Genomic DNA, 21448 nt, shown 5'->3' on the forward strand with positions numbered 1-21448 from the left:
GCATCGTAGGGGGTTGCGTCCATCAGCAGCCTGCGTGTGTGGAGCAGACCGGCAAACAGCGCAGCACGGCATTCTCGACTGCGCTGTCCTCCGTCCCCCTGGTGGAGGGGTAAACCTCACGGCCCTCGACAACAGCACATTGCACTGGCTACAGTGCCCACATAACTCCTGCTGCCTCAAACGCAAGAAGGAGATCACAAAATGCTGCATCTCAGTCTGAAGAAGGGTCTCAACCTGAAACGTCACCCATTCCTTCTCTCCCGAGATGCTGCCTGACCCGCTGAGTTACTCCGGCATTTTGTGAATAAATACCTTCGATTTGTACCAGCATCTGCAGTTATTTTCTTATACAAAATGCTGCAAATGGTTCGAGAACTATAATAACGGGGTAATTAGATCGCATGGTGCATTACATTTGAGCACGACACACCTCAGAATGCACTTTGGAAGGAGTGAAATAAGGAGGATTAATTTATCTCGGGAATATCGAGTCTGTCCCGTGATGCCTTCAGATTAATAACCCAAACTCACAAGGCCATTTTTGCAGGTTTTATGCTGTTCTGGAAATCCAGCCGAGCTTTATACTAAATATAAGGGAGCAGGAAAGGTCTTGGTGCAGGAAAATTAAATACTGCAGAGAGAGAAAAAAAAACCAAGTGCTGGAGAGAAACTGGTATATCATTAACTAAATTGTTCCATGAAGAGAAAGAGCATTCAGGCAAAATGTTAAGACGTCTAAGACTATTAAAAAGACAAATCTATGGATGCTTCATTGTAATGTCCAAAGCATTTAAAATAGACAATAGATGCAGGAGGAGGCCATTCAGCCTTTCGAGCCAGCACCGCCATTCACCGTGATCATGGCTGATCATCCACAATCAGTACCCCGTTCCTGCCTTCTCCCCGTATCCCATGACTCCGCTATCATTAAGAGCTCTATCTGACTCTAATAGGTCGATGAAGTAGAAGCATAGACGTATGTAAATAGATGTGATATGATTGCTATTACGGAGACATGGCCGAGAGCAGGTTATTCAAGGATTTTCAGTGTTTAAGGAATTTAGAGTTATGTAGGAAAATAACTGCAGGTGCTGGTACAAATCGAAGGTATTTATTCACAAAATGCTGGAGTAACTCAGCAGGTCGGGCAGCATCTCAGGAGAGAAGGAATGGGTGACGTTTCGGGTCGAGACCCTTCTTCAGACTGATGTCAGGGGAGGGGGTTGGGACAAAGAAAGGATGTAATTGGAGACAGGAAGACTAGTGGGAGAATAGGGAAGGGGGAGGGGAAAGAGAGTGACAGAGGAGCTGTCTAAAGTTAGAGAAATCAATGTTCATACCGCTGGGGTGTAAGCTGCCCAAGCAAAATATGAGGTGCTGTTCCTCCAATTTGCGGTGGGCCTCACTATGACAATGGAGGAGGCCCATGACAGAAAGGTCAGGCTGGGAGTGGGAGGGGGAGTTGAAGTGCTGAGCCACCGGGAGATCAGGTTGGTTAAGGCGGACTGAGCGAAGGTGCTGAGTGAAACGATCGCCGAGGTGAGTTGGTGAAGAATGAAAACCCAGCGAGTGATAAAGAATATTGATTTAGAAGATCATGACTAGAATTTGGGTGGAACTAAGGCATCAGCAGGCAGACTGTAACAGTGGGAGTTGTCCATAGATATCCAAGAATAATAGTAACATAGAGGATAGGAGAAAATAAGTTAGAAACACAGGTCAACCGAGTACTCCAATTATAATGGGTGATTTGTATCTACAAGCAGACTGGTCAAATTGAGATTATTTTTGAGGATGAATTGGAAATGGTCATTTAGACCAGTGCCAACTAGGGAACAAGCTAATCTATATTGAGCTGAGGTCAACAACAGGATTGCCAAGGCCAGCGCTGCCTTTGGGCGACTCCGTGGGAATGTTTGGGAGCGGAGAGTTCTCAGCCTTACCACCAAGCTGAAGGTCTACCGTGCAGTGGTACTCACCACTGTTCTCTATGCCAGTGAGACCTGGACTGTCTACAGCAGACATGCCAAACAGCTCAACCACTTTTACTTGAGCTGCCCACGCAGACTCTTTCACATCAGGTGGCAGGACAAAATTCCCGACACAGAGGTCTTGGAACGGGCCGGAATCCCCAGCGTCCACACCCTCCTACGGAAAGCCCAAGCCAGATGGGCAGGCCATGTCGTCAGAATGCCCGAGAGTCGACTGCCAAAACAGCTTCAGTATGGAGAACTGTGTCAGGGCAAGCGCTCAGTAGGAGGACAGAAGAAACGGTCCAAGGACTGCCTCAAAGTGTCCCTCAAAGACTTGGACATCAACCTCAGCACTTGGGAGTCTCTTGCTCTGGACCGTCCAACCTGGCGTAGCAAGCTCACCACAGGAGCCCGTGCAGCAGAGGACAGACGCACTGCAGAGGCCCAGAGGAAACGCACCGCGCGCAAGGCCCGGGCTACCTCTACTTCCACTGCAGCAGCCACCCACTTGTGTCCTACGTGTGGGCGTGCCTGCCGGGCCCGGATTGGCCTCACCGGTCATTTCCGGATCCACAGTCACCAATCCTCCAACTGAAAGTGAAGTTATGGTCATCTTCCAACCCGAAGGACGAACAACAACAACAACAACTGAGCATTGTGCAAAGCGAATGGGCTAGTTCCTAATCTCGCTGTGCGTTTTTTTTGTTTAAGGGAAGAATGATCATAACATTAAGATGGAAAGTGAAATACTTCAATACAAAACGAGGGTCCCAATTTTAAACAAGCTATTAAGATATGAGGACTGAGTTGGAGATGATGGATTGAGGAGCTTCAAATTAAAACATTGCAGTGAATAGGTAAGGGAGAACAATGAAGGAATGAATGCAGGAACAAGAACAGCTGTACATTCCATTCTGATGCCATCCCCTGCGTTCACACACAAATTCGCACAAGTTACAGGAGTAGAATTCGGCCATTTGGCCCATCAAGTCCACTCCGCCATTCAATCATGGCTGATCTCTGCCTCCTAATCCCATTTTCCTGCCTTCTCCCCATAACCCTTGACACCCATTCTGTTTTAAAAATTTTTATTAGAGATACAGCGCGGAAACAGGCCCTTCGACCCACCGGGTCCGCGCCGCCCAGCGATCCCCGCACATTAACACTATCCTACACACACTAGGGACAATTTTTACATTTTACCCAGCCAATTAACCTACATACCTGTACGTCTTTGGAGTGTGGGATCTCGGAGAAAACCCACGCAGGTCACGGGGAGAACGTACAAACTCCGTACAGACGGCGCCCGTAGTCAGGATCGAACCTGAGTCTCCGGCGCTGCATTTGTTGTAAGGCAGCAACTCTACCGCTGCGCCACCGTGCCGCCCTAATCAAGAATTTGTTTATCTCTGTCTTAAAAATATCCACTGACTTGGCCTACTTAGCTCTGTGGTAAAGAGTTCCATAGACTAATTACCTTCTGACTAAAGAAGTTCATCCTCACCTCCTTTCTAAAAGAGCGCCCTTTAATTCTGAGGCTATGACCTCTAGTCGTACACTCTCCCACCAGTGTAAACATCCTTTTCACATCCACTCTATCTACGCCTTACATTATTCTGTAAGTTTCAATGAGATCTCCCCCTCAACCTTCTAAACTCCAGTGAGTACAGGCCCAGTGCTATCAAACGCTCATCATATGCTAACCCAATCATTCCTGGGATCATTCTTGTAAACCTCCTCTGGACCCTCTCCAAATAGTCTGCCCACAGTTATTGTATTCTGCAAGGAAATTGGCATCTTTCCTGTTCTTCCATAATATGGATGGTCACTGTGGCACAGCAGTAGAGTTGCTGCCTTACAGCGAATGCAGCGCCAGAGACCCGGGTTCGATCCTGACTGCGGGCGCCGTCTGTACGGAGTTTGAACGTTCTCCCCGTGACCTGCGTGGGTTTTCTCCGAGATCTTCGGTTTCCTCCCACACTCCAAAGACGCACAGGTTTGTGGGTTAATTGGCTTAGTAAATGTAGTGGGTGCAGGACAGTGTTAACGTGCGGGGATCGCTGGGCGGCGCGGACCCGGTGGGCCAAAGGGCCTGTTTCCGCGCTGCATCGCTAAACTAAATATCTTTTGTCCCGGATAAACGGCAGCTGCATGGCATTGTTTTTGCTGAGTTTATCCTTTAAAAAAATATATATATCATTCTAATAGTTGCAATTTTCTAGGCATCCATTTCTATAGAGGATTCAAAGTATGTGAACAGACTATCTACGAATTCCATCTCTACTCCACATAACAACTAAGGACACATCTACCCACACCCAGTGACATTTCACTTTCGGCGCTGTCACGTTGTCAAGTGCCAGTGGATACTTAATCTTACTTAATTCTATTTATATGCTAGGTTTATAAATAGGAAGACCTTTGTTCAAGAGAGTTTTGAAACCGTGAGTCGTTCAGAACAGCAGTTTTTGATGGTACTGTTATTTTTATTAACTTACTCAATGGCCCATATGTTCAAACGTGTCACCTTTGCTCTCATGTCACAGAAGCAATAAAGAAATTGGTGTTCTTGGTAGAACACCTCCGCTCAGTCCGTCTCAACCAACCTGATCTCCCGGTGGCTCAGCATTTCAGCTTCCCCTCCCACTCCCAATCTGACCTTTTTGTCCTGGGCCTCCTCCATTGTCGGAGTGAGGCCCAGCACAAATAAGTCCCCGCTTCCCCTCTCTATCCCCTCCCCCTTCCCAGTTCTCCCACTAGTCCTCCTGTCTCCGACTACATCCTATCTTTGTCCCGCCCCCCTCCCCTGACATCAGTCTGAAGAAGGGTCTCCACCCGAAACATCAGGAGAGAAGGAATGTAATGTTGGCATCAAAATTGGAAATACATCTTGTTTTCCACACAAAACTAATAAGGCTATTAACTTTATAGTGTATTCCTTTATTTGTCCCACACGGGGGGAATCTATATATATCTATATATATATATATAGTAAGAGGCAAACCACACCTTTCTTTAACATCTCACTCAATAAATTCAACAGCATGACATTGGTCCATGAGCCAAGATTATAGAAACTAGGCTCTGCCACTATGCCATCTGAAGATTTTTGTAAAACCCTGATGGTAAAACATTCTGGCGGCACAGTGGCACTGCGTCACTGCCAGAGACCCAGGTTCGGCTCTGACCGTACATACAATCTGTGTGGAGTTTGCACGTTCTTCCTGTGATCACGTGTGGTTCCTCCAGGTGCTCCGGTTTCCTCCCACATTCCAAAGACGTGTGGGTTTGGAGGTTAATTGGCCCTAAACGGGCTTGCCCCCCCCCCATATCAAAAATCTTCTAACCCACCACTCTATCTCCAGGTCCCTCAGGTCGGCCGACTTGGGGCTACTGACTATCCCGCGGTCTAGGCTTAAGCTCAGGGGTGACCGCACTTTTGCGGTTGCAGCTCCTAGACTGTGGAACAGCATCCCTCTCCCCATCAGAACTGCCCCCTCCATCGACTCCTTTAAGTCCAGGCTCAAAACCTATTTCTACTCCCCAGCATTTGAGGCCCTCTGAGGGGGCGCTGTGAACTGTTTATGTATGTGCTGTTATGTTTGTGTGCCATTGTATGTTCGTTTTCTTAGTACCTGAACTGATGTACAGCACTTTGGTCAACGTGGGTTGTTTTTAAATGTGCTATACAAATAAAGTTGACTTGACTCTGTAAAATTGCCCATTGTGTGCAGGGAGTGGATAAGAAAGTCGGATGACATAGAACTGGTGTGAATGGTTGGTGTGGACTCAGTTGGCCGAAGGGGATGCTTCCATGTTGTATCTCTGAACTGAACCAAGTACTCACCAAAAATGATGAGTCAGCCTTGGATCTAAGGCAATGCAGATGCTATTCCTACTAAGACGGACGATAAACAAGCAAAATTGATGCTGCCAGGGTGTCCCCTCCTTTTCAATAAACACCATTAAAACATCTCGTTCCTATTTGGGGAATTCGGCAATGTGCAAGTTACGAGCCACATTTCCCTATGTTGTAACAGTGACTAAGCTTTAACAATATTTAATTAGCCGGAAAGGAATTTGGGACCTTCAAGGATTGTGAAAGGTGTTTATCCAGCTAAAGATTGGCTCTTAACTGAATAGAAGATAAACCTGCTTGACTCCATGCTGAACGTGAAGCTGTATATTATTTTTCCATCACCGAGCCTGTCCCCGTCTACCCTTGTAACATTATTTGCATCTGTATTCACGTCAGTGACACATTTCCTAAACCTCAATATATTAAGTGGGTGGCACAATGGATGGTGGCGCAGCGGTAGAGTTGTTGTCTTACAGCGCGTGCAGCACCTGAGACCCGGGTTCGATCCCAGCTACGGGTGCTGTCTATATGGAGTTTGGATGTTCTCCCCGTGATCGCGTGGGTTTTGTTCGAGATCTTTGGTTTCCTCCCACTCTCCACAGACGTACAGGTATGTAGGTTAATTAGCTTGGTGTAAGTGTAAAACTGTCCATAGCTGGTGTAGAATAGTGTTAATGTGCGGGAATCGTTGGTCGGTGTGGACTTGGTAGGCCGAAGAGCCCATTTAAAGCCGTATCTCTAAATTAAGTTAAACTAAAAAAAAATCCTTTATTTGATCCAGATTATTAAGGGGTTGGACACGTTAGAGGCAGGAAACATGTTCCCAATGTTGGGGGAGTTCAGAACCAGGGGCCACAGTTTAAGAATAAGGGGTAGGCCATTTAGAACGGAGATGAGGAAAAACTTTTTCAGTCAGAGAGTTGTGAATCTGTGGAATTCTCTGCCTCAGAAGGCAGTGGAGGCCAATTCTCTGAATGCATTCAAGAGAGAGCTAGATAGAGCTCTTAAGGATAGCGGAGTCAGGGGGTATGGGGAGAAGGCAGGAACGGGGTACTGATTGAGAATGATCAGCCATGATCACATTGAATGGTGGTGCTGGCTCGAAGGGCCGAATGGCCTATTCCTGCACCTATTGTCTATTGTCTATTGATCCAGATTGAATATATCAAATGTCATACTTCAATACCTGACCTATTAAAACTCAATATTCTGGCTTCATGCCCTAACCTCATTCACTTCCACTAAGCTTACTATTCATGAGGCAATACATTTTAATTCCCAATACAACAAAATTCAAATCTTTGTCTTTGTTACACATTCCTTTATTGATTCTCACCACCTTATTTATTAGTTTAGTTTAGATATACCAACGTGGAAACAGGTTCTCCGGCCTACCGAGTCTACACAGACTAACGATCACGCACACTGGTCCTATCCTACACACTAGAAATATTTACTGAAGTCAATTAACCTACAAACCAACACCTTTTTGGAATGTGGGAGGAAACCAGAACACCCGGAGATCCGGTGGCGCGGCGGTAGAGTTGCTGCCTTACAGCGAATGCAGCGCCGGAGACCCAGGTTCGATCCTGACTACGGGCGCCATCTGTACAGAGTTTGTACGTTCTCCCCGTGACCTGTGTGGGTTTTCTCCGGGTGCTCCGGTTTCCTCCCACACTCCAAAGACGTACAGGTGTGTAGGTTAATTGGCTGGGCAAATGTAAAAATTGTCCCTAGTGGGTGTAGGATAGTGTTAATGTGCGGGGATCGCTGGGCGGCGCGGACCGGGTGGGCCGAAGGGCCTGTTTCCGCGCTGTATCTCTAAATCTAAAATCTAAAAAAAAATCTAAAGCATCACCCAGGGAAAACCCACGAGGCCACAGGGAGAATGTACAAGCTCCATACAGACAGCACCCATAGACAGGATCGAACCCGGATATCGGGCGCTGTAAGGCAGCAACTCTACCACTGCGCAACTGCGCCGCCATAAATTTCTCAATGCACTTCCCAGCCAATGCCCCCTTGGTAATCCAGCTCCAACCACTTGGACTTTCCTTCCTCCTTTTATTCTATAACCATCAGGACTCGTGTTCAATATGAATAGCAACCTGGATCAAATGGCCTACTGATTCATCTATTTGCTTTGTTTCTTAGGTAGGGTTTTGTCTCCGAAACTCCCTCTATAAATCATGCACATTGTGCAACTCTTTACCGGTTTTTTTTTGGTTTTTTTAAGAGTCACCTTCAAAAATTATCTGAGGTATCACGAAATGCTGGAGTAACTCAGCGGGTCAGGCAGCATCTCTGGAGAGAAGGAATGGGCGACTTTTCGGGTCAAGACAACTTCTTCCTATTCAAAGATTATCTCCTCACACCTGCTTCGGTTCAAGCTCTCACATCATTTCTGCATTTGTTTAATTTACGTCGTGGGCCCAATCAGCGAAACGTCGATGAGAGTAGGTGCCCACTTGATAACCCCAATGGCGTGTCTGCCTAGCCTTTCTCAACATCGGAGGAGCATAGGTGAGCGCATAAGCCTCCCATCACCACCGGGAGCAAGTTGACATTTGGCACTTTGGATTTCGAAAATCTTGTCCTGTTTATTTGGAAACTCTCTAGTAAACACACAAGGTTTTTTTGCTACATGAAAGGAATGTACTTTTGAAAAACAGCCTATATACAATGCACTTCCTTTTTTGGGGGAGCAGGCACGAGAATGGGGTTAGGAGGGAGAGATAGATTTCGATTTTTGATTTAGAGATACAGCGCGGAAACAGGCCCTTCGGCCCACCGAGTCCGCGCCGCCCAGCGATCCCCGCACATTAACACTATCCTACACGCACTAGGGACAATTTTTACATTTTACCCAGTCAATTAACCTACATACCTGTACGTCTTTGGAGTGTGGGAGGAAACCGAAGATCTCGGAGAAAACCCACGCAGGTCACGGGGAGAACGTACAAACTCAGTACAGATGGCGCCCGTAATCAGGATCGAACCTGAGTCTCCGGCGCTGCATTCGCTGTAAGGCAGCAACTCTACCGCTGCGCCACCGTGCTGCCCTTGATTAGCCATGATTGAATGGCAGAGTAGACTTGATGGGCCGAATGGCCTAATTCTACTCCAATCACTTATGACGTTACATTATAAATTCTTTATTTACTTTGAGGCATTTGGAAGTGAATATTTAAGCCGACTTGCACATTTTCATAAATTGATAATAAATGAGCACCCGGTGACAAAATTCCAAATATAAGACATTTCTGGTTGGTAATCCTGCTTTAAGTAGGAAGGTTGTACAGGGCCCTAGTGAGACCGCACTGTGTGCAGTTTTGGTCTCCAATTTGTGGAAGGATATTCTTGCTATTGAGTGCGTGCAGCGTAGGTTTACTAGGTTAATTCCCGGAATGGCGGGACTGTCGTATGTTGAAAGACTGGAGCGACTAGGCTTGTATACACTGGAATTTAGAAGGATGAGAGGAGATCTTATCGAAACGTATAAGATTATTAAGGGGTTGGGCACGTTAGAGGCAGGAAACGTGTTCCCAATGTTGGGGGAGTCCAGAACAAGGGGCCACAGTTTAAGAATAAGGGGTAAGCCATTTAGAACGGTGATGAGGAAAAACTTTTTCAGTCAGAGAGTTGTGAATCTGTGGAATTCTCTGCCTCAGAAGGCAGTGGAGGCCAATTCTCTGGATGCATTCAAGAGAGAGCTAGATAGAGCTCTTAGGGATAGCGGAGTCAGGGGGTATGTGGAGAAGGCAGGAACGGGGTACTGATTGAGAATGATCAGCAATGATCACATTGAATGGCGGTGCTGGCTCAAATGGCCGAATGGCCTCCTCCTGCACCTATTGTCTATTGTGGGCAGAATTTCTACAGCCGAGCTGCAACAGATGGGTCATTAGGAAATTGAGGATCGTCAAAATCATTTCAATTTCTTCCCAATTCGCTAAACCTTTCAGAGATATTCCCGTGTTCCTGTGGCCTCAAGTGTCTCTCTTTAAATTTTTTTTATCTTGATCTTAATAAGAGCTTTGGATTCCCCCTCCTGGAAGAACACTGAAATGCCAGGACACCAGGATTTGGCATAGGATTGCAGAGAAACCAGAGCCACAGAAATACGTGCGGAGTCTGTACGGAGTTTGAACGTTCTCCCCGTGACCTGCGTGGGTTTTCTCCGAGATCTTCGGTTTCTTCCCACACTCCAAAGACGTACAGGTCTGTACATTAATTGGCTGGGCAAATGTTAAAACTGTCCCCAGTGCGTATAGGATAGTGTTAATGTGCGGGGATCGCTGGTCGGCGCGGACCCGGTGGGCCGAAAGGGCCTGTTTCCGTGCTGTATCTCCAAACTAAACTATCCCACTCTTTCATGTTTACATCCTGTTGTCCATGTATGCTGCTCCAAAGAGCTGTTAAAGATTCAGAAACAATTTTAAAAGTTTTTAAAAATTTTTTAAATGACATGTCCTGGCAGTCAATAACAAACACCAACATTTCTCAAACTAGCCAGTCAAAAAGAACGCCTCAGACAATCAGAGGATGAGAGAAACCCCCGACATGACCACCCTTTGCTACCTCAGCATTTGAAATCACGCAGAAGTTTCCTCTCTTCTGTCCATCCCCTGGACTGCAGTGCATCGTCCAGAAGGCTCAAACTCTGGGAAGAGAGACTAGAGAAACTAGAAACATAGAAAATAGGTGCAGGAGTAGGCCATTCGGCCCTTCGAGCCCGCACCGCCATTCAATATGATCATGGCTGATCATTCAGCTCAGTAACCTGTACCTGCCTTCTCTCCATACCCCCTGATCCCTTTAGCCACAAGGGCCACATCTAACTCCCTCTTAAATATAGCCAATGAACTGGCCTCAACTACCTTCTGTGGCAGAGAATTCCCCAGACTCACCACTCTCTGTGTGAAGAAATGTTTTCTCATCTCGGTCCTAAAAGACTTCCCCCTTATCCTTAAGCTGTGACCCCTGGTTCTGGACTTCCCCAACATCGGGAACAATCTTCCCGCATCTAGCCTCTCCAACCCCTTAAGAATTTTATATGTTTCAATAAGATCCCCCCTCAGTCTTCTAAATTCCAGCGAGTATAAGCCTAGTCTATCCAGTCTTTCTTCACATGAAAGTCCTGCCATCCCAGGGATCAATCTGGTGAACCTTCTCTGTACTCCCTCCAAGGCTAGAATGTCTTTCCTCAGATTAGGAGAGCAAAACTGTACACAATACTCCAGGTGCGGTCTCACCAAGGCCCTGTACAACTGCAGCAGAACCTCCCTGCTCCTATACTCAAATCCTCTTGCTATGAATGCTAACATACCATTCGCTTTCTTCACTGCCTGCTGCACCTGCACGCTTGCTTTCAATGACTGGTGCACCACGACACCCAGGTCACGTTGCATCTCCCCTTTTCCTAATTGGAAATCTCCGGAAGACATTCACACGGCAGTCGATCCCTCTGAGAAACTCCCACCAGGTTCCGACCAACCGTGGATAATCTGGCGCCGTCTCGCAAGACTGTGGACAGGCATGGGGAGGAGCTAATGGAACATGCTGAAGTGGGGATATACTGATGATGCGGCAGACTGCAAGTGTGGTCGGGGCCTCCAGACTATGGAACATCTCCTGAGCTGTGACGTGCTGCATGACACACGCACTGTAAAGGATCTTGCAGAGGCCAACCACGTGGCACTAACATCTGCTCGCGATTGGCAAACAGTTGTGTGATGACGGAATTTTAAAAATAAATTCTCAAACTTTCTTTAAACATTTATATTGACTCGCACATGACAATATTGTCTGACATAACATGTTGCGAGCCTACTGCAGTATTACTCATTTGTAACAATTGAATCTCCCAACCCGTCTCATTTTTTATTTAAACGCACAAATCAGTGTGTTTAGTTTATGTGAGTTTAATTTATTGACAAATGCTGTGAAATAATGGAGAAAGACCTCATTTTTGTGCAGTGCTTTTCCATTCTGAAACCAGGAAAGCTGATATCAGTTTTCAATGAGATTACATGACAAGGCTTTCATCAGTATTGGGGTTTTACATGGAAATCCACTGCTGCAGTTTGCCCTCTTGTGCATGTAAAGCACAGAAAACATGTTACATTTCACCACGTAAGGTGTAGGTTATCTTTTAAGGATGTACTATGATATCATTTCTGCCCAGCAAAATCTTTGCCTTTTCAAAAGCCACTTATACATTTGACTCTAACTTTCTTTAACTAAATACAGGAAGATTACTTATAACTGTATGTGAATGTTCCAATCTGTAACATTACCTCTCTTATGTCCTGATGTGCTCTCTGTGAAACACACAAAACTGCGAGCTTGTATTCACTGGAGTTAGGCTTGTATTCACTGGAGTTAGGCTTGTATTCACTGGAGTTTAGAAGGATGAGAGGGGATCTTATAGAGACATATAAAATTATAAAAGGACTGGACAAGCAAGATGCAGGAAACCAGAAAACCAGAACCAGGGGCCACAGTCTTAGAATAAAGGGGAGGCCATTTAAAGCTGAGGTGAGAAGGAACTTTTTCACCCAGAGAGTTGTGAATTTGTGGAATTCTCTGCCACAGAGGGTAGCGGAGACCAAATCACTGGATGAATTTAAGAGAGAGTTAGATAGAGCTCTAGGGGCTAGTGGAATCAAGGGATATGGGGAGAAGACAAGCACGGGTTACTGATTGTGGATGATCGGCCATGATCACAACGAATGGCGGTGCTGGCTGGAAGGGCCGAATGGCTTCCTCCGGCACCTATTTTCTATGTTTCTATGTTGGAAACTTGAGCAAAACACAAAGCAATGGAGGAACTCAACGGGCCAGGCAGCATCCGTGGAGGGAATGAACAGACGATGTTCCCGATCGGGACTTTTCTTCAGACTGATATTGTTAAGATTGCTATCTGTGAGAATTCCTCAATGTGATTCATTGTTAAGACAGCTTGTCGACATTCCAGTTCCTATTCGCAGGATTGTTAGCATTAAAACCCATCAGAAATTGACAGCAATTAAACAGAAAGTGGAAGTCCGTGTAATAAATCCTCATGGGCTGCTTTCTTCAATGTCAGAGGTGAGACCATAAAATCCAAGCTTCGACATGATGTAATCCAACAAAAGACCCATTAAATTTGTTTCCCATTAACTGCAAAAATCCAGGCCTACTCTCAGGGAAAAAGTTTAACCTTGCTAATTGCATATCACTGGTCGACCTGGTTCTGCTATTATACCTCTTGAACTTGTTTCAGAATTCCTTTCAATATTCTAAACAGGTCCCTCACAGTTTACTGACCTGAGCGTGCAATACTTCTCTTGATCCCTGTCACAGAAAGGTTTCGTTTAGTTTGGAGATACAGCGTGGAAACAGGCCTTCAGCCAACTAAGACTGCACAGTCCAGCGATCCCCACACATTAACACCACCCTAAACACACTAGGGACAATTTTACATTTATACCAAGTCAATTACTCTACAAACCTGTACGTCTTTGGAGTGTGGGTGGGGAACTGAAAATCTTGGAGAAATCCCACGCAAATCACGGGGAGAACGCACAAACTCCGTACAGACAGCACCCGTGGTCGGGGTCCGGATCGAATCGTGGTCGGAGATCTTATCGAAACGTATAAGATTATTAACGGGTCGGACACGTTAGAGGCAGGAAACATGTTCCCAATGTCGGGGGAGTCCAGAACAAGGGGCCACAGTTTAAGAATAAGGGGTAGGCCATTTAGAACTGAGATGAGGAAAATACTTTTTCAGTCAGATAGTTGTGAATCTGTGGAATTCTCTGCCTCAGAAGGCAGTGGAGGCCAATTCTCTGAATGCATTCAAGAGAGAGCTGGATAGAGCTCTTAAGGATAGCGGAGTCAGGGGGTATGGGGAGAAGGCAGGAACGGGGTACTGATTGAGAATGATCAGCCATGATCACATTGGATGGCGGTGCTGGCTCGAAGGGCCGAATGGCCTCCTCCTGCACCTATTGTCTATTGAACCCGGGTCTCCGGCACTGTAAGGGAGCAACTCTAATGCCAGGCCCCTGTGCTGCCTTTGGATAGGAAAAGTTTTTGGGGTGTAGGACCCTGTTATCATTCATAGCACGATGATGCTGATTTATTGTCTGTAGTCAGAATTGCAGGAGGCAAGGGGAGGAATCAGCACACATGGAGCAATAAGATTCAAGAGGAAGATTGCCAAAACAATAAATGCAGACCCATTTTCTCCATCGCTGCTCCCACCCTATGGAACTCACTACCCCAAACCGTCAGAGACTCCTCCTCACTCACCACATTCAAAACATCACTGAAGTCTCACCTGTTCAGCACTGCCTTCAACCACTGACCGTCACCTCACCTTTTGTCTCCTTTTTCTGTTCGTTTACTTATTTATCTATTTATTCACTTCTCTATGTTCTAGTAATCCCTGTAAAGCGTCTTTGAGTTTTTTGAAAAGCGCTATATAAATGTAATGCATTATTATTATTATATATTTAACTAGCCATTTAAAGATGACTTTTATTTTAATATTTTCACACCTTGACAGAATTTTAACGAGCAATTTACTTTCATGTAACCATGTCCACAATCCACCTATATTTTCCTTCTGCTTTTATAACTGTGCACTGAAGCAAGTTAAACATTTAAACTCTTGGACTATGAATCCTAACTCAGCCCAAAACAAATGACGTGAAGATTCCCCTGTCTACTGTGAGTAAGAATCTTAAATTCACCCAGGCAATCAGAATCAGGCCTATGTATGTAGACTTTGGCACAATAATAGCATAAATCTGAGAGAGAGAAAAACCCAGAGACCACAGAATGGAAGGAGTGACACATGGAAAATCTGACACTGCTAAATAATGGGTTGATCCCTTTTGAGGTTGAGATGATGACATTTTGCTGGATGTGTGTTTGAGGGAGCTTCACTTTGCAAAATCTATTCAGTAAGCTATTTATACTGTATGCATAATTGCAGGTGCTGCTTTACGCTGAAGATAGACACAAGATGCTGGAGAAACTCAGCGGGACAGGCAGCAACTCTGCATAGAAGGAATGGGTGACGTTTCGGGTGGCGACCCTTCTTCAGATTGAGAGTCAGGGGGGAAGAGAGACACAGAGATAAGGAATTGTAAAAAGGTGTGAACACGAGACATCAAAAGAGATGGATTTCGAGGGCAATGTAGAATATATCATCATTGGTATTTATTCACAAAATGCTGGACTAACTCAGCAGGTCAGGCAGTGTCTCAGGTGAGAAGGAATGGGTGACGTTTTGGGTCGAGACCCTCCTTCAGACTGATGTCAGGGGGGCGGGACAAAGGAAGGATATAGGTGGAGTCTGAAGAAGGGTCTCGACCCGAAATGTCACCCATTCCTTCTCTCCCGAGATGCTGCCTGACCTGCTGAGTTACTCCAGCATTTTGTGAATAAAAGGATATAGGTGGAGACAGGAAGACAGTGGGAGAACTGGGAAGGGGGTGGGGAAGAGAGGGACAGAGGAACTATCTAAAGTTGGAGAAGTCAACGTTCATACCACTGGGCTGCAAGCTGCCCAGGCGAAATATGAGGTGCTGTTCCTCCAATTTCCGGTGGGACTCACTATGGCATTGGAGGAATATATCATTGTTAGCTCGGAGAAGGTGACAACGTAAACCTCCTCGGGACCCTCTCCAGAGCCAGCACATCCTTCCTCAGATATGGGGCCCATATTTCCTCACAGTACCCCAAATGCGGCCTGACCAGCGCCTTATAGAGCCTTCCTACACCATTATCCCCTTGACATTTAATCTCTGCTATTTATTTTGTTCCTTCCTCCTCCCAAACTTTACCCCCCAGTTTTCTCTGCATCGTAAAACTTATTTTACCTCTAACCTTTTCCATTTCTGACGACAAGCCAATGAGCAGAAGAATGGTGCTGAGACGAGCATGATATTCCTACCGGTTAAATTCATCATTCATGGTGTAGGAACATAGAACTGCAGATACTGGTTTACACAAAAGGACACAAAGTGCTGGAGTAACTCAGCGGGTCAGGCAGCATCTGAAGAAGGGCCCCGACCCAAAATGCACCCTTCCATGTTCTCCAGAGATGCTGCCTGACCCGCTGAGTTACTCCAGCACTCTGTGCCCTTTCATAAGGTCATAAGGCCATAAGTGATAGGCGTAGAATTTGGCCATTCGGCACAACAAGTCTACTCTGCCATTCAATCATGGCTAATCTATCTCTCCCTCCTAACCCCATTCTCCTGCCTTCTCCCCATAACCTCTGATACCTGCACTAATCAAAAATCTATCTATCACTGCCTTAAATATATCCACTAACTTGGCCTCCACAGCCATCTTTGGCAAATAATTCCAGAGATTCACCACCCTCTGACTAAAGAAATTTCTCCTCATCTCTTTCCTAAAAGGACGTCCTTTAATTCCGAGGCTATGACCTCTAGTCCTAGAAGCTCCCACTAGTGGAAACATCATCTCAACATCCACTCTATCCAAGCCTTTCACTGTTATAGACAATAGACAATAGACAATAGACAATAGGTGCAGGAGTAGGCCATTCAGCCCTTCGAGCCAGCACCGCCATTCAATGCGATCATGGCTGATCACTCTCAATCAGTACCCCGTTCCTGCCTTCTCCCCATACCCCCTCACTCCGCTATCCTTAAGAGCTCTATCCAGCTCTCTCTTGAAAGCATCCAACGAACTGGCCTCCACTGCCTTCTGAGGCAGAGAATTCCACACCTTCACCACCCTCTGACTGAAAAAGTTCTTCCTCATCTCCGTTCTAAATGGCCTACCCCTTATTCTCAAACTGTGGCCCCTTGTTCTGGACTCCCCCAACATTGGGAACATGTTATCTGCCTCTAATGTGTCCAATCCCCTAATTATCTTATATGTTTCAATAAGATCCCCCCTCATCCTTCTAAATTCCAGTGTATACAAGCCCAATCGCTCCAGCCTTTCAACATACGACAGTCCCGCCATTCCGGGAATTAACCTAGTGAACCTACGCTGCACGCCCTCCATAGCAAGAATATCCTTCCTCAAATTTGGAGACCAAAACTGCACACAGTACTCCAGGTGCGGTCTCACCAGGGCCCGGTACAACTGTAGAAGGACCTCTTTGCTCCTATACTCAACTCCTCTTGTTACGAAGGCCAACATTCCATTGGCTTTCTTCACTGCCTGCTGAACCTGCATGCTTCCTTTCATTGACTGATGCACTAGGACACCCAGATCTCGTTGAACTCCCCCTCCTCCTAACTTGACACCAATAAGGTCCCCCCTTAATTTTTCCAAATTCCAGCGAGTACAGGCCCAGTGTCAACAAATGCTCATCATAGGTCAACCTACTCATTCCTGGCATCATTCTTGTCCTTCCTGGTCCATTCATCATTCCTGCACTAACAGGGGCCAGATGCGGACTGAGAAGCAAGCTGACCCTCTGAACCCAGCAGGCACCCGGTAATGTAGGCCGAGGCCTCAACTGAGAGCCGTAGTGGTGAGTTGCCTCAGGCAAGTGCTGTGTCCCAAAATATCCCTGACAGCTTCCGACAATATGCAAAGGAATCCTTGCCTTCTGTCAATACCATACAATGATGTATATTTTATTAAAAATCTTATTATTAAAGACTTTTCAAAATAATTGAGATCATTTTAAATGAGCAAAACGAATGACTTAAAAATAATAAGGAGCCATAAAAAATGTGAAAATGAATTAAAACAGGTAAGACATCAATAAAGATCGGGTCTTTTCCTGTGAGTCTGCAAGATCATGAATCTCTACACAAATGAACAGGGTCTATTTCACTATTATTGTTAGTTTTTTGTGCGTACGTATATGTGCGTGTGCGTGTGAATTTCAACCGGTAGGAGTATATATATATAAAATCTATATAAATGTGTATTTGTGAGAATGTGTATATTTACACACACTGAACTTTTTTTTCTCTCTCGTTTATTATATTGTTTACAGTGCACTATTTTTCTTTAGAGATACAGCGCGGAAACAGGCCCTTCGGCCCACCGTGTCCGCACCGCCCAGCGATCCCCGCACATTAACACTATCCTACACACACTAGGGACAATTTTTACATTTACCCAGTCAATTAACCTACAAACCTGCACGTCTTTGGAGTGTGGGAGGAAATCGAAGATCTCGGAGAAAACCCACGCAGGTCACGGGGAGAACGTACAAACTCCGTACAGACGGCGCCCGTAGTCAGGATCGAACCCGAGTCTCCGGCGCTGCATTTGCTGTAAGGCAGCAACTCTACCGCTGCGCCACCGTGCCGTCCACTATGTTTACATATTCTGTTGTAGGATAATATGGATTATTGCCTGCACAATGAGACAGTGCTGCTGGACTTCATTCGGGGTCCAAAGTGGAATTGATCATGGGTTAGGTAGCCGCGCTAATAGGATTTAAGAATTATTCTTCAGATGGATTTCTGATTCATCTATAATTCAGCACGTCCTGGACTGAGTCGGTCCATGAAAGTCTGCAACCTACCTTGGAGTGGATAAACCCTAGTATTTTGGCTGATCACATCTAATTCATTCAGCTCATTAGATAGGCACAAAATGTTGGAGTAACTCAGCGGGACAGGCAGCATCTCTGGATAGAAGGAAGTGGAGCCGTTTTGGTTCAGATTCATTCAGCTCATATGTCAAGTCAAGTCAAGTCAATTTTATTTGTATAGCACATTTAAAAACAACCCACGTTGACCAAAGTGCTGTACATCTGATTAGGTACTAAGGAAAAAAATGAAACATACAGTAGCACGCAAACAGTTCACAGCGCCTCCTCAATGAGCCTCAAACGCTAGGGAGTAGAAATAGGTTTTGAGCCTGGACTTAAAGGAGTCGATGGAGGGGGCAGTTCTGATGGGGAGAGGGATGCTGTTCCACAGTCTAGGAGCTGCAACCGCAATATGTGTTTCTGTTCCCACCGGTCTGCTTGGCCTGCGCAGTATTTACAGCATTTGGTGTTTGTATTTCCAATGTTTAATATACTTGCTTTAGTTGGCTATTTTTGAGATTAGAATAGTCATCCACATATTTTCTCATTTTTCATAACACTATTCAACCACTGTCTCTGAATTGTCACAAATAAACCTACTGTAATATGGCATGAATTTTAATCTAACCTAACATCACCAGAAGAGATTCTGCCTGTATTTTAAAATGGCACATACTCAATTGGTATACAAATCCAAGTTATCAGTAAGTCTAAAATTCCAAAAAGGAGCCATTTTTAAGAACCTTTACAAATGTATCCTACAAGCAAAATCATCAATACAAAAATACAGCCTCCTACTAGCTAAAATCGCATTGGTTATCAGTGAACTAAAATGAAGGTTAGCCCTTCTGGTATTTTAAATTGAGGCAAAAAAAATGGCAAAAAAAATTAGTATTTTTAATAGTCTGGAATCCTTAATTATATTCCTGAATTGTATTCCAAAATCAATTGGGAAAACCTCCTTGGGAAGATCATTTTTTAAATATAAGGCAGCGATACGACTAATAAGCACAATGTGGCAATTCTGTGCAGTCGGAGAAACGTGCATGATATTTGATCACTACCTTGACGTATTTTCTAAATCCGTCAATTTAGAAATCTAAAAGAAAAATGGAAAACACTAGCAACACTCAGCAGGTATCACAAAATGCTGGAGTAACTCAGCAGGTCAGGCAGCATCTAGGAGAGAGGGAATGGGTGACGTTTCGGGTCGAGACCCTTCTTCAGTCTGAAGGAATGGGTGACGTTTTGGGTCAAGACCCTTCTTCAGACTGAAGAAGGGTCTCGACCCAAAACGTCACCCATTCCCTCTCTCCTAGATGCTGCCTGACCTGCTGAGTTACTCCAGCATTTTGTGATACCTTCGATTTGTACCAGCATCTGCAGTTATTTTCCTACACTCCTTAGCAACACTCAGCAGGTCAGGCAGAAACTGAGTTTACCTTTCAGGTCAAAAATCCTTCCCTCCTCTCTCATTTACTGTTTTACTGGGTTCCCCAGTTCTGGCAAACAGATCCTCAAACTGAAATGTTGACACCTATCTCCTTTTCACCGAAGCTGCTTGATCAGCTCAATGTTCAGCTTTTCTTTCGAGTTCTCAGCTGTGTGATTCTATCATAACCTTTTCCAATATCCGCTGGCCACACTGGTCTTAGTCACTAAACTTACAACCTTTACACCAGCCTATAGCGAAAATCAAAAAAACATCTTGCGCCTGATACATTAGATAACAGAATACCAGAGAGCCTAATAAATATTTTATCATCAAACCTACAAATTAATTTGTAATGCAAACTACATTTGTTTCTAATCTGTTCATCCATTTTTTTTCAGAAACATTAAAGAACCAAAATATGATTTTAATGCAATTGGAGAGGATTGACGATTTAAAAGGCCACTTTCAGGTAGAAAACCATTTGCTATCCGAATTGCCATTTGCTCTGTCTCTGGCACATTTGGGACACAATTGATGATATTTTGTACCACCTACTAAGTGCATAAATATCCAGGGTTATTCTTGCATTGAACGACCGTTTGCAGATCATAAGTGGTGAGAATGAATCTTAATTTACACAAATAAACGAGCGGGTCAAGCAAGGCATTCACTGGATGAATTTAAGAGAGAGTTAGATAGAGCTCTGGGGGCTAGTGGAATCAAGGGATATGGGGAGAGGTTTGGCACAGGTTACTGATTGTGAATGATCAAAAACCCCTCGGAAACAAATAAAAATAAACGGTGACCACATTATTTCACACAGAGAGTGGTGAATCTGTGGAATTCTCTGCCACAGAAGGTAGTTAAGGCCAGTTCATTGGCTATATTTAAGAGGGAGTTAGATTTGGCCCTTGTGGCTAAAGGGATCAGGGGGTATGGAGAGAAGGCAGGTACAGGATACTGAGTTGGATGATCAGCCATGATCATATTGAATGGCGGTGCAGGCTCGAAGGGCTGAATGGCCTCCTCCTGCACCTATTTTCTATGGTTCTATGATCACAATGAATGGCGGTGCTGGCTCGAAGGGCCGAATGGCCTCCTGCACCTATTTTTGACGTTTCTTTCTATCATTTCTTTTGGCGATTGGGCAGGGCAGGCAGGATGCAAAGGGGTTGACTTCTCTGCCCTGATACTTGATGAGAATCACAACTTCTGCACAACATGAAAATAAAACACTCGCCCTCCCCAAAAAAACCCAAACCCTTGGAAACAAATAAAAATAAACGCTGACCACATTATTTCATTATCGTCCTTCACCTCATCAAAAACAAAAGGCTAGTTTGCTGTTTTCACATCGTCAAGTTCAGGCAAAAACAACAAACAAGACAGTAAGTAGCAGGGGGTGAAAGGGGGTAAATAAACCTCTTACCTCTGGGAGAAGAAATACGTCGCCTCGTTCAATAAACAACGCAACCTCTGATTGTGGGGGGAAATAGGTCAGTCACCACAGGGCAGGAATACTGAACCCGGCACAGTCACAATTTGGTGTTTTAAAAAAAAGGTATGTTTAAAAGGGTGCACAATGGGAAGAATGGGCAAGAGGAGAGCTGGCAGGTTGCTGCTGTGGGAGAGGGGGCAATGGAGTG

The 21448-nt window shown here is 45.2% G+C and overlaps 1 protein-coding gene across 2 annotated transcripts in view; it reads right to left on the minus strand.

The window, feature by feature from the left end:
* Positions 1-21448, minus strand: part of sybu (syntabulin (syntaxin-interacting)) — a 113857-nt gene that overhangs the window by 91102 nt on the left and 1307 nt on the right. The window contains exon 2 of one of the 2 annotated variants that reach the window (XM_078398266.1): positions 21232-21278. The exons of the other annotated variant lie outside the window; for it this stretch is intronic. The gene's annotated coding sequence lies outside the window, so the exon portion shown is untranslated. The remainder of the gene's footprint in view (positions 1-21231; positions 21279-21448) is intronic. 2 annotated transcript variants of the gene reach the window in all.

Source organism: Rhinoraja longicauda, chromosome 4 (genome assembly GCF_053455715.1).
Source record: "Rhinoraja longicauda isolate Sanriku21f chromosome 4, sRhiLon1.1, whole genome shotgun sequence".
Classification (NCBI taxonomy): Eukaryota; Metazoa; Chordata; class Chondrichthyes; order Rajiformes; family Arhynchobatidae; genus Rhinoraja; species Rhinoraja longicauda.